The following is a 9,977-nucleotide window of genomic DNA, read 5'->3' as shown; positions in this document are numbered from 1 at the left end:
GAGCAATGGCAACATTATTAAATGAAACATAAATGAAGCATAGTACGTTGTCACTACGGAAGGATGGCATATCGTTGACTATATAAAGCATAAGACTTTGCCCATCCCTAGATATGAAGTTTCGACGAAGTTCAGTGCTATATTGTTGATATGTTATATATAAAATTTTCCTTTCACTGTGTTTGTTGCCAATCTGAAAGTAACTGAAAATTTTCAAAAACTATATAATACAACAAAAGAATATACAATATAAAAGGACTATAACAAAAAAATTCACAGCAAAATATCATAATTTCATGATTAACGATTTAAATGCAAATATTTCGAATTTCAGCAGGCTGGAGAAGAGTGTTCTCCACATAATTTTCGTTTGCTATGGGCATGAGTCACTAGATCACTTCTGGGGGTTCTACAAAAGTATGCTCCGGTCTTGGAAATGTCTGTAAGTCGCCGCATCTTTTCGTAGAATTTTCGAGCAATACCTTCCCCTGTCGGCCAGCTTGTCAAGCTCTTCATGCTCACCCATTTCGGGCTCTCTCTTTGTTTTTCTGCGTCTTGCTTTCCTCTTCAACTCACGGTATCTATTAAATCTTGCACGTGTTTTTGTCGATCGTAACGTTGCGAGGTAGGCAGTCTGTTGTTGTTGTTCTTTTGTTCCCTTATACCGAATTACTGATGAGTGCTCTCAAAGAGCAGGAGCGCACGCCGAGTAGAAAATCGTTCGGCTGTCTGTTGTGATTGCACGTTGACATGCGTGTTTTGCCGCACAGAAGCGGGTGCGTATCTTGGCTGCAACAACTTAATGGTCCGAGTCGATGTTAGAATCTCGGAGTGTACGCACGTCTAAAATACTGGAGACATGTCTTCCGTCTATCACAACATGATCGATCTGGTTCGTGGCTTTTTAATCCGGAGACAGCCAGGTAGCTTGATGATTATTTCTATGCTGGAATCTAGTGCTACAGATGACCATAGTCGATCAGCTTCATCCCATTTGGGATGTTTCCTCGTGGAGGCTGAATTTACAGTACCGACTGTTGTGCCAAAGATACCTTCTTTTTGTAGCAATCATAGCGCTCATATAATACATCGCTGATAACATCGTCTTCTCTTCCAGCGATGAGCGGGCGTAAATCAGCTACATATATGTCGCTTTGATGAGGATTGTGGCTAAACCGTTATCCACCGGGATGAATTTCAGGACCCGGTGACGGAGTCTCTCCCCCACCTCGAATCCCACACCGAATTTGCGTTTCTTCATATGACCACTATTGTAAATGCCAGAAGGATCTATTCGTCTCAGTCCTTGTCCCGTCCATCGCATTTCGTGGACGGTGCTGATACCAGGCTTCACTCTTACAAGGACATCAACCAGCTTGGCAGCTGCACCTTCCCAGTTAAGGAATCGGACATTCTAGGTACATACCTTTAAATCGTTGTCCTTTGTGCATTTGCCATGGTCGTTATCAAAAAGGGTTTTATCATCCGAGGCTGTTTATGCTTTTCGTTGGTAGTGTTTTTTTTTGTGGCGGGTCGCAAACCTAGCGTACAACCCTGTAGAGAGGATGTTTCGCCTTCTCATTTAAGCTCGCCTTCAATTTTTTTGGCTACCAAGAGAATACTTAGTTAAAGAACGGAAGTTGTAAAATAATAGTTTCTGGCTACTTCCAAGTGAATGGCAATCAGAGAACTTTCCTCACTTGCGTGAACTTCTATACATGACTCCATCCTCCTTGGAGTGATTTCCTTGTCGTTTTGTCCCATCATTAGTGCTGGGACATCTGTGGGCTAAAAGTTTTGAAAAATAGACGTTACTCGCCCTCTTTTTGTTTAATGTACATATCTTCTAAACCACTAAAGCTACAAAAACCAAATTTCCTTATGGCAACTACTGTAGAAACTTTTACTTTTTGTGAAAGTGGATGAAGTCAGAAGATAACTTCCCTCACTCCCCGTATATCATTACAATTAAAAACTAGTAAAAGTGCGATAAAACATTAACTAAATACAACAGAGCCATATAGTTATTATGACACCAGAGATTGTATGAGAGGACTATATATTGGCGGGGTAAAAATTGGACGATAGGCGTGGCAATTTCTACCAAATTATATAATATATTATAACCACGCCCACTTCCTATATGTTATAATTTTAAATTCCATTTGATTCTTTCACTTGCCGGCGAAAAATTAAGAAGCAATCGATATAACGGGGTTAACTTTGCACGAAAAATTGAATTGAATATACTTTCACTGTGTCACTTTATATCAAAAATTGTCAAAATCCAACTAAAGCGTGAGATATAATTGAAATTCAGAGAAAATTATTTCCTGATAATAGGTACTGTGTCTGCGTGTGAAAAATGGTTTGAATCGGATCCCATATACCTAATACAAATATTTTCGAACTTCCGAGTGGCTTTGTCGGGCTGACGTGCAGCCATATAATTGGCGATGAAATGTGAGGTACCTCAATGAAACCTCAGCAAAAAAAAGTCTATACAACCCCAACCCCCATATATTTTCTACCATATACCATGTATTGATTATCGTTTTTCTAACAAAACATAAGTTGGTCTGGATGCTTGTTGTACAAGTATATTAAAAAAAAATCCTGAAAATATGTTTTAAAGTATATCTGAGACTTGTTTCCTCTTCGTAGTTCATAAATCAGCTGTGATAAATTTTCCGTTTTATTACGCTCTTTTAGCACATACTAAGGTTTTGCCAATCCCTGCTCAGTGTGAATTTAACATTCCTTTGTGTATCTCGAATATGGCCAATGCGTAGTTTTCTCGAACGAAACAAAACTTTCATCGTATTTTTATACTCCTACAATCTGTTGGTGCAGAGTATAATAGTTTTGTTCACCTAACGGTTGTATGTACCACCTAAAACTAAACAAGATTGATATATGAACTATAACTATGCCTACTTCCCATATAACACACTTTTAAATTTCATTTGATTCTTTCACTTCAGAAATCACAAAGTAATTAATATAACGGGATACAATTTTGCACTAATAATTCCTTTTAAATTCAACCAAAACTCTTAAAGTCCCTACGTACCGGAAATGTGGACCCCAGTATCTATAGTTGACTTTTGACCGAAAATATCGGTAAATTGAAATTCAAAGATAATCTGGCACTGGAAATCAAAACTCTTGAAGTCCCTACGTACCGGAAATGTGGATCCCAGTATCTATAGTTGACTTTTGACCGAAAATATCGGTCAATTGAAATTCAAAGATAATCTGGCACTGGAAATCAGCGTGTAATCCACGAAGAGCCATTACACCCGCTCAAAGTCACTGTATGGTGTCCTGTTTTCGCTGGAGGAGTCATCGGAACTTTTTTCTTCGAAGACGTCGCGGGCCAAACGGTTACTGTGAGTGGTGAGCGCTACAGAGCAATGATCAACGAGTTCTTTTTGCCGCAACTTGATGAATTGGGATTGGAAAACATGTGGTTCCAACAGGACGGTGCAACGGCACACATTACACGTGCCACAACCGATATGCAGAAGGATGCATTTCCCGGGCGCCTAATCTCCCGTTTTGGCGATTTGCAACTGGCCTGATTTGGCCGCTCCAGACTTCTTTTTGTAGGGCTTTTTGAAGTCGCGGGCCTTTGTCAACAAGCCTCAGACTCTTACAGCTCTTAAAGACAATGTCTGTCAGTATTCTCGAGAACAAATTTTCAAGCCTCAACGAAAATCATTACATATATTGTATTAGAGTTGAAGTTGTAGACCGATTTCACATATTTTCGACATTAGACCATAAGATATCAATTTTATACTTTCAGTTGATTTTGTTGTATATGTAAGATATCTTACATATTGACAGAATTGTATGGTATAAAATCACCCGGAAGTTTGAAAATTCTATATTAGGTATATGGAAGAGATTATATATTATACACATACATATTTATATATTATTAATAGGAAAAGATATTGTCTAAGTTTATTTAAGAAGTAAAACCGAATGTTTGAAAATCTTGATATTTTTTAGGGTTTAAGGCAAGTTTTTCCCTATTTTATCCATGTTAAGCACAAAGATGCACCGCTATTGAAAACACACGCCCACTCAGAATTAATGATATAATTCACAGTTAGCCAAAATATGGAAAACCTTTTTATTAAGAATATGGAAGCTAAATATTGATCCGATTCAGCTCATTTTTGTCATACATACTTAACATCATCGAAAAAGGATTTTCTTCGAATTTCAATAATATATTTCAGTTTTTAACCGATGTATTCGGTCAAAATATAGCAGTAGGTACCAAGGTTCACCTATTCGGTATCTGGGGCGTGAACTCTTGTTCCCCGAACTTTACAGTTTTTGATCATAAGGTGCCACACGTTAAATTGACTATTTGTGCGATGTTTTATCCCAATATTAAATATATTTATATATATTATTGTGTGGAAGATTAAAGCCCACCGTCAACAAACTGATTGGGCCTTATAAGTGTGGCTTTAGACCTGGCAAATCAACCACCGACCAAATATTCACCATTCGCCAAATCTTAGAAAAGACCCGTGAAAGAAGAATCGACACACACCACCTCTTCGTCGATTTCAAAGCTGCTTTCGACAGCACGAAAAGGAGCTGCGTTTATGCCGCGATATCTGAATTTGCTATCCACACAAAACTAATACGGCTGTGTAAACTGACGTAGAGCATCAAAACCTCCCCCAGGATCGGAAAAGACCTCTCCGAACCGTTCGATACCAAACGAGGTTTCAGACAAGGCGACTCCCTATCGTGCGACTTCTTCAATCTGCTGCTGGAGAAAAGAATTCGAGCTGATATTGATATCATCGGCCTCAACGTTAGTTCTGCTTTCTCCAGACTGGACAAGGAATCAAAGCAAATAGGTCTAGCAGTGAACGAGAGCAATACGAAATATCTTCTGCCATCAGACAAACGGTCGTCGCACTCGCGACTTGGCTCTCACGTCACTGTTGACAGTCATAACTTTGAAATCGTAGATAATTTCGTCTATCTTGGAAACAGCGTAAGCACCACCAACAATTTCAGCCCGGAAATCCAACGCAATCTTGCCAACAGGTGTTACTTCGGACTGAGTAGGCAATTGAATAGTAAAGCCGTCTCTCGACGAACAAAAGCCAAACTCTATAAGTCACTCATAATTCCCGTCCTGCTATATGGTGCAGAGGCTTGGACGATGACAACAACTGATGAGTCGACGTTGCGAGTTTTCGAGAGAAAAGTTCTGCGAAAGATTTATGGTCCTTTACGCGTTGACCACGGCGAATACCGCATTCGATGAAACGATGAGCTGTATGAGATTTATGATGACATTGATATAGTTCGGCGAATTAAAAGACAGCGGCTACGCTGGCAAGGTCATGTTGTTTGAATGGACGAAAACACTCCAGCTCTGAAAATATTCGACACAGTACCAGCCGGTGGAAGCAGAGGAAGAGGAAGACCTCCACTCCGTTGGAAGAACCAAGTGGACATGGACATGGCTTTGCTTGGAATATCCAATTGTCGCCACGTTGTGAAAAGAAGAAACGACTGGCGCGCTGTTGTTAACTCGGCTATAATCGCGTAAGCGGTGTCCACGCCAGTAAAGAAAAAGAAGATATACATATATATATTGGTGCTTGATTTGAATACTGGAATGCATATTCAAGCATTTTCGCTCTTAACATATAACATAAGGAAATTTCCGAGATATTGGTTTTAAGCTAAAGATGAGCAGTTCCACGCACTTTTTCCAGTTTCGATACCGGTCCATATAAAGTTGTTTTGTGTCGTTGTTTCTTATTGAGTTAGTAAATTTTTAGTAGTTTCCAACAAAATCGTTATATGGTATGGTTATAATCCGATTCCACCGTATTTCGGAGAGAATTATAAAAATACTTGCTCTTAGCAAATTTGGGTTAAGTGGTTTGGCGGATATGTAAAATATTTGTAAACCCATTAGAGGCGAGGCCACTCACACTTTTTCAAAGTTTTTAATACGACGGAATTTTGCATATAATGCAACCATGTGAACCCTTCATAATTGCCCTAAAGACCGCCCACTTTGAGAATAAACATTTTTTTAGCGCCCCCATTTTTTCACCTATTTAAAAACCACTATAACTTCAAATTAGTTATTGTCACCTATATATGTATATTAACGGAGAATTCTAAACGAAACTTTTACTATAACCAGCAACTTGAAGCCTAAGCGCAGTAGGTAACATACAACGGCGCTTAGGTCTCAAGTTAACTCTTACGGGCTCCACCTGCCAATAAGAATGATTATTGAAACACAACTTTATAGTATTAAAACAGAGAATATTTTATTAAAAATAAAACTAAAATAATCGATCCATATATAAAAACTAATGTGAAGGATGAATCTGATGCTGTTTAATAAGTTTGTTAATATCAGGTTCCAATTTATACAAGAACATTCGCAAGTCGCCACGTTCGGTAACAACAAACGATTTCTATTTTTAGTAAGCAGTGTTGTCACAGCACTAAATCCACGTTCACACAAATATGACGATGGGAATGCTATCAAGAATCGTTGAACGATTGACCACGATCCAGGGTACAATTACGAGATCGGTTTTTGTAGCCAAAATTCTTGGTAACCATTTTTGAACTTGATTTTTATTTCCTCGTTTGTTGTCAATTCTATAAGTTCTTCTTCCAGCTGAGGTGACATTGCTGTGTTGACATTTGAAAACGGATCCAACACCCAGTCTAGTATTTCCAAGTTCAAAATGTCCTAGTATCGTTCGGTGAAGTCAATGGGGAGGTTTTCCAAATGTTGGCAGTAGGCAAACAATTCGTCGTTACTGCATGATACTTATAAATTCGGAAAATTGTGAAACTCACGTCTACCCAGATTCATTTTTTGTAGAAGCAGTTTGGCTGCGAAAGCAGCAACGACGTTTTTTGTAGTTTGGGTTGTGGGATTTTCAATGAATCCGAATTTAATGTATTCCGCACGGTATTGCCGTCTCTTCTTTTTTACTTCCGACATTGTTTTGCTTTGAGAAATACGTTTAACTTCGCGAGTAGTGTAAAGGAGGCGTAAGTAATGCTCATCTATTGCGCGCAAAACCACAAATGAATATAAAATAAATATTACATTGTTTATATAGGAATGCTTCAGCACAATTATTATAAAGTAGTCCAAAAATATGAATTCTTATTTTTCCTAGAAATACATTTGTAAAAAAAAGGATCTTTCTCCTTTTCGTATTATCTTATTTCTCCCAGAAATACATTTGTAAAAAAAAATGATCTTTATCCTTTTTTTATTTTCCACATAAAATATTTAAGGAGTTCAAAAGCTCAAAACGTGCGTTATATCAGCTACCTACCCGACGTCATTTTGCAAGTGATAAAATAAATTATTCAAGAGCTCAAAGCATTCGCTACGTCAGCTCGAATATACCTACCCTACACCTTTGCGCAAATGATTATATGTATTATGATAGTAAATGCCCACATACAGATTTGGCAATGGCAATAGCAATACGTTTGACAGTTAGTATTCTATAAATTCTATCCTGTCGAGATGCCCCGTTATGAAACGGAGCGACCGATTGACATGATTTTAATTTTTTCTATATTCAATTAAATAGGACAGATATAAGAACTACGCGGAGAGAAATATAGAACCGAGTTTGAGCAATCTTTTAATTCATATTAGTTGATGTTCGCAAGTTGTTGTTGAGCTAAATAAAATTACAAATAACCCCCAGGCTTCTACACAACGCCCCCATTTTCTTTCTGGGTCTCTTACCGCCCCCCTTGATACCTGCAGCGCACACAAGGGGTGCGTTATCGACCACTTTGAGAAACACTGATCTAGATGTATAACTTAAATCAAGACAAGTTTCCAACATTTCTGACTTAAAAAAGTACTGAATGGTATGGAATTTCACCAGAATATTGTAAAAAATTATTCGTATTTATTTTATATACACTTGAATAAGGTATACAATTTTTACTGAATAAAGCACAAGAATTTATTAAAAGATTTGAACATAAATGCAAAATAACCTATTGTACAGCTGGTGAAAAAATTACCTCTGGATCCTTACCGAAAATATGCAAAGAATTATGCGGAAGTGTTTATGGTTTTAATAATAATCTAAGGAGGAGATGTGTGGACTTTCAAACCTGTTTTGCTAAATGAATGATGTCGTCAAATTCCTATAGTGGATTGAATAAGTTTAGTACGAGAAAGTAGAAAGATGGAATATTTGATGGTCCTAAAATGCGGTATTTAATAAAAAATAAAGATTTTCTTGAGCAAATTAAAAAAGCTTTGAAAAGTTTTGTGTTGATAGTGAAAATTTACTAAGTTACCCCACATATTAAATGTATTGTAACAATCAACCGGAAGTAGTGGTATTTGCCCGATATTATCTATTTTTTTGCATACATATTATTAACAGAAAAAGATGCTCTCTGAATTTCATTAAGGTAACTTACATACCATCACCAATATAAATATAAGGAGTAAAGTCAACTATGTATTTGTAATACAGATATTAATTATGTATATGTGGTCTAAGGCAAGCTTTCGCTCGATTTCATCCATATTTAGCTCAAAGATACACCGTTATTATAAAAACACGGTATATGAAATTTATTAAATTAACTGATATATTTACCGAAATATGCAGTATAAAGTCAGTCGGTAGTTCGAAAATCTTTGTATTAAATAGGTATTTGGAGTCAAAAGAGGGTATTGATCCGATCCAAACGATTTTTGACACGTAGACACACAACTTTCAGGAAAAAATTGTCTCTGAATTTCAATACGAAATTCTGACGCTTTGGCCGATGTTTGTGAAAAAAAAGTCAACTACAGATACTAGGGTCCAAATATTCGGTACCTACGGTCAAGATTTTCTGCGAATTATTTTCAGAAAATCGTAGTCTAATATGTGACTATAAATTAAAAATAGTGACCTTCGGCGTTAATACTGTGATCATATTTATCCATTCGAATGCTCTACAAATTGAAAGCAAACACAAAGTCAGAATTTCATTTGTCAACCTCGGTGTTCAAAATACAAACGTATATACATACATACAAGTAGATAATAACCTGTCTGAAAGCCACAATCTTCTACAAGCATATCTCCTAAACCTTTCAAGGTAATATAATTAAATTCGATATGTGTGTGGTGTATGGCTATATTTAACCAACACTGATTGAATGTTGGTTATCACATGAGTATCGGGTGAGCTACCGCCAGCCAGGAGAAGCCAGCTCAAGTAGACATACTTGCTGTGATCCTTTTGCGTGTTGATGTTGTTGGGAGCTAACGGAACCCTTTGAGCTATTTTGTGAGGATCTTTGATTTATGTGATTTTGATAATATCTTTTACACCAGTAAAGAAGAAGAAGAAGCCGCAGTCTGATATTTCTTAATGCAAAATGTGCATAAATGATGACAAGTTTGTTTGTTCCGCCAAAAAACAGGAACAACTGTATCATCTTTTCTTGCTTGTACAATAGGTTTGTTCACCTAACTATCGTTTGCATTACAGCTATATGTTATAGTTTTGCATTTTAAACAATTTCTTCAGAGATTATAGCATGTTTATATGGCAGTTATATGGTATAGTAGTCCGAACTAAACAACTTATTCGGAGATTATAGCGATGCCTTACATAATAATCTCTGTGAAATTTCGTAAAGATATATCATCGAATTAAAAGGCTCTCCATCACGGGGCATCTCGACAGGATAGAATTTATAGAATACTAGCTGCATTGCCGTGGATATTGCCTGTGGAGACTCCACATTGCTCATAGCTTACTAGATATAGAATACTAGATAGTTTGCCATATATCGTATGCTAGAAGCTGTCAGTTCAGCAGTTTGGCAGCGCAGTTTTCATTTCTATGAAAATTTCGAAGTGGCAACATATTTAAGTTTGATAACGTCAGTATTAAGACTTTCAATT

The 9,977-nt window shown here is 37.1% G+C and overlaps 1 long non-coding RNA gene across 2 annotated transcripts in view; it reads left to right on the top strand.

Annotated features, from left to right (window-relative positions):
- Positions 1 to 6,795: 6,795 nt before the first annotated feature.
- Positions 6,796 to 9,977, top strand: part of LOC126764300 (uncharacterized) — a 73,199-nt gene continuing 70,017 nt past the window's right edge. For both annotated transcript variants that reach the window (XR_007667907.1, XR_007667906.1), the window contains exon 1: positions 6,796 to 7,988. This is a non-coding gene — a long non-coding RNA (uncharacterized LOC126764300). The remainder of the gene's footprint in view (positions 7,989 to 9,977) is intronic.

Source organism: Bactrocera neohumeralis, unplaced genomic scaffold, assembly GCF_024586455.1.
Source record: "Bactrocera neohumeralis isolate Rockhampton unplaced genomic scaffold, APGP_CSIRO_Bneo_wtdbg2-racon-allhic-juicebox.fasta_v2 cluster09, whole genome shotgun sequence".
Lineage (NCBI taxonomy): Eukaryota > Metazoa > Arthropoda > Insecta > Diptera > Tephritidae > Bactrocera > Bactrocera neohumeralis.
The sequence above is the reverse complement of the archived record's forward strand: the minus strand, read 5'-3'. Positions and strand labels throughout refer to the sequence as shown.